Genomic DNA, 4,795 nt, shown 5'->3' on the forward strand with positions numbered 1-4,795 from the left:
AATTGGTGATTTTAGTTGGGAAAATCTTGAAAACACTCTTGGTTTAATTTGAAGATTTGAGGGTCGAGTTGATGTCGGATTTTAGTAAAATTGGTATGGTTGGACTCGTGGTTGGATGAGGTTTCATATTCCGTAATTTTTTACGGGTTCTGAGATGTGGGCCCCACGGGCGAATTTTGAGTGCAATTTCAGATTTTTAATGGAAAATGTAGAATTTCATATGGATTTAATTCCTATAATTTTTATTAACTGAATCGAATTATTGTGGCTAGATTCGAGGCATTTGGAGGTCGATTTGAGAGACAAAGGCATCACGAGCTAGAGGATTAGCCGGTTTGAGGTAAGTAATGATTGTAAATACTGTCCTGAGGGTTTGAAACCACGTATTATACGTCGTTGTATTACTTTGAGGTGACTTGCACACTGGATGACGGGCGTGGGGTAGAGCGCCGCTGGGGTTTGTGACCTAGTCCATCCCGAATGAATATTTTAATGCGTATTTGATAGTTAATTGTTTGACATTATTATATTTTTGGGATGCATACCATGTTTGGGGCCTTGTGCCGACTTGTTGAGACCCTTAGGGGCATTTTTACTATCTTTCCTCACTCTATTTGTTTGAAAGCATATTCTCAGTCATGTTTTACCTGTTTATTGCTCAAATCTGGCTTTATCACTATATTCTTAACATGTGGAAATTGTTTTGGCCTGAGTTCCCTGTTTTACTGAGGTAGACCGAGGGTCTGATTGTGAGATTGATGACTGAGATAGACTGAGAGTCTGATGTTGAGGTTAATGACTGAGAGAGGCCGAGGGCCTAGTTTTGAGGATTATATATCTATGGATCGGGCTGCACGCCGCATCAATGTACATATATATATGTGTATATGGATCGGGCTGCACGCCGCAGCGATACTTATATGGATCGGGCTGCGCGCCGCAACAATATAGCACTTGGGCTGTAGGAGCCCTTCCGGAGTCTGCACACCCCCGGTGAGCGCAGTCGACTATTTATATGGATCGGGTTGTGCACCACAGCGATGCATGGATCGAGCTGCACGCCGTAGCGGTTATTTTGATTTCAGTTATTGTGAGAGATATACGGATCGGGCTGCACGTCGCAACGGTTACTATATGGTACCAATTGAGCGTGAATGTTGAGTGCGAATACTGATTGGTAAGAGTTGAGTCACGAGTGACAGAGAGGCTATCCCGAGGGGCGATAGATATATATATATATGCATATGAGTGGTGTTTTGCCTGAGAGGTCTGTTTATGGACTTATTGATTTCACTCCTCTTAAAATGAGTTTCTATCGAATATGTTGATTTATTGACTGTTTTCCCTCATCTTTATATTGAGCCTCTGTCGGAAAGTTGCACAAATGTTTTAAAACAACTTTTATTTAAACTGGGGTTTATGAGATGTTCAGAAATTAATCACTGATTTGACATTGGTTATTTCCACTGAGATTTTCAAGTTATGAAGTGTTTGTGATTACTGTTTTGCTCGAGGAGCTGTTTTACGAACTATGCTTTGCCTGAGGGGACGATTATGACTTTAATCTCTATTATTATTTTAAATGGTATTGAACCCCTACTGAAACTGTTGGAAGGTATTTCAAAGATGATTTTTACTAAAAGCTGGATTTTAAAAGGGAAGATTGACTCGTATTATGATTTGAAAGCCTGTTGTGTTTATTGAACCCAACGTAAATGTGGATTCATTGTTTCCTACTGCTCAGCCTTTATTTACTCTTATTACTTACTGGGTTGGAGTACTCACATTACTCCTTGCACCTCGTGTGCAGATTCAGGTATATCGGAACCTGGTAGTGGGTGTTGATAGCTCAGCCGCAGAGTCATCAGAGTTAGCAAGGTGGCTGCATGACGTTCGCAACACCGCTTCCTTCCCCTCATTGTTGTTACTGTATTTAGTACATTTTTAGACTTTTGTTGTATTCAGACCTTGATAGTTGCTCATGACTAGTGACACCCTGAGAGGCGCCATCACGACCGGACCGGTTTAGGGTCGTGACATGGGGAGATATAGTAGTTTGGTCCTAGTATTCCTCTTGCATAATCTAATATTTTAGTAAAGTCATTAAAACCTTTGAAAAGCGGTTTTTCTATAACTTTAATAGAGTCTAGTACTTCTAACCATGTGCGAAAAATACCCTTTGTCTTACCATGTACAACTCTATAGCGCTTAAATCTTTTGTCTTGGTTTTTATCTGTAAAATATTGTCCTAAGACATTAAGAGCCGCTATAAAATATTTAGTATCTTTTTTATTATATGTTATCCATAAGTTATTAATTAGACACCTTTGATGTCCGTCTATGACACATTCTGGTAGAACTCTAAACGACATGTTTGATGGTGGAACGAATATTAAATTATGTTTTCCAAAACGTAATCTTTCTATATTAGTCTGTTCTGCAAAAGAGTGTGGCTTAAAATGAAAATTACCTAATACTATCTGCAAGTATTTGTCTGAGGGTGAGGCTTGAATGCCCTTCCCTTTGTCTTCAGTCTTGGAAACTGTTGGTCTCATGTTGTACATGTAAAATACTTTTTAATATTTTAATCCGTATAATATTAATTATAATTGGTGAAACTTAATTATGGCTTCGCAATCAGGTTCTAATTGTTACTTCTTGTTTATTTAATATTTATATTTTAAAACTATTTAATCCGTAAATTAAAGTTAATATCTCTGCATCTATACTACTCATATTTCTTTTTTCTCTATATTTACCACTTTGGTAAGCACATATATTTTCTGTATTCTTATCACTATATTTATTTGGTTTTGCTTTTAAAACTGCTCCCCATCCTTCAAAACTACCGTCTGTTTCTATAATCAAGTAGTCTGTTTCTAATGACATGTTTAAATCAGGAATATTTTTTTTATTTTTTCTTTAACTTTTTGTCCTAATTTAATGTCTTCTGTGTTGAAATGTTTTTGTCCTGTAGAGCCTGTCTTAGCATATAATGGTTCTGCTATTTTTCCTAAGTCTTTTATAAAATTTCTCTCATAATTTACTATTCCTAAAATTATTTGTAGCTCTTTGGTATTATCCAATTTATCTGGCATTTCTAAAGCTTTTTTGGCTATATGGGGTTGTAATTTAATTTTTTCATCCCCTAAAATTACTCCTAGAAAATTTATATAATTTTTACATAGTTTCATTTTCTTTTTACTAATTATTATTCTATTGTCTACAAATAACCTAAATATTGTTTGTAGATGTCCTAAATGTTCTTTAGTATCTTTACTAAATACTAATATATCATCTACATATACTAAAACAAATCTCTTATATTCTCCAAATATATTATCCATTTTTTGTTGAAAAATTGGTGGAGTTGTCTTTAGTTCGAACGACATTACTAACCATTCGAAATATCCTTCTGGACAAGTAAATGTTATTCATTCAATGCTTTCTTCATGCATTTTTACTTGCCAATACCCTGATTTACAGTCAAACTTACTGAATATCTTTTTTCCTTGTATTCTATTTATTAATTCTGTTTTATCAGGCAACTTATATCCATCTGTTCTAGTGTTATCATTAAGTCTTTTGTAGTTTATTACCATTCTTGCTTTTCCTCTTACTATCTCACTATGATTTCTAACCATAAAAGCTGTTGACCTGTGTTTAGATGTAGATCTTCTTATTATACCTAAATTCATAAGTTCTTTAATTTGAATTTTGAAGTCTTCTAAAAATCTTGATTTGTAGCTTCTATTGAAGCTGTTTTAATTATATATTCTAGATTAATTATATCCAATTTACACATCACTTTATTATTTTCCCAATGTTTTAAAGGTTTTTCTCCTATTATTTCTATTTCATCTAATATCTTTATTATATTATCCAGATCTTTTTCGTTTTTTATTATTCCTATTTTTTGTAATCCTGTTTTAAAATTGTATAATTCTGTTTCGATATCTATTAAAGTATAGTCTTTTTCTAATATATCTCTATCTTCATTTTCTTCTAGTATTAAGGTTTTAGATTCTTCTTTAATCTTACAACATGTATTTTTATCTTTACACTCTTTACAACATTCTTCCTGATTTTCTTACAGGTTTTTCTGGCTTGTGTTCAGTCGTGTCCTTATCCTGGTTGCAGTTTATATTGTTTGTACCGGTATTTGTTTAATGTTTTTAAAGAATATTACTCCATCTCTACTGAGTAGACAACTACCATTATTATGTAATATAAAACTTAATCCTAATACAAAGTCTACATTTATGTTTAAGTCTCTTACCCAGATTTTGTCTACCTTATAGCTAGGTTTATAGAAATCTAAACATGTATTTATAAAGCCAATCTGTGATTTATCTACATAATGTTTGTATATATTATGGGTTCCATCCATTTGCATAGCTGCAACTGGCTTATCTAAGGTTTTGATTAGATTTGGAAGAACTATCTTTTTATTTATTATACATCTTGTGCATCCGGAATCTACTAGAGCTAATGTTTCTATTTTGTAATCTTCTATTTTGATTCTTGCTAAAATTTTTATTGTACTTAATCTTTTATCTTCTTAACATATCAGCGCTATCATGACCCAGTCCCCGAACCCGGTCGTGATGGCGCCTCTCGTGAAGGCAAGACCAGCCAGACCAAAACGGAATACCTCTTTTAAACAGTTAATCATCATAAACAATAATAACATATAATATAACACTCATAAATTGCGGAATTTTAACGTTAACAACAGCAAGAACCATCCCAACACAGCCCAAACCGGGGTGTCACAATTCATGAGCAACTAAGA

Source organism: Nicotiana sylvestris, chromosome 7 (assembly GCF_000393655.2).
Source record: "Nicotiana sylvestris chromosome 7, ASM39365v2, whole genome shotgun sequence".
Lineage (NCBI taxonomy): Eukaryota > Viridiplantae > Streptophyta > Magnoliopsida > Solanales > Solanaceae > Nicotiana > Nicotiana sylvestris.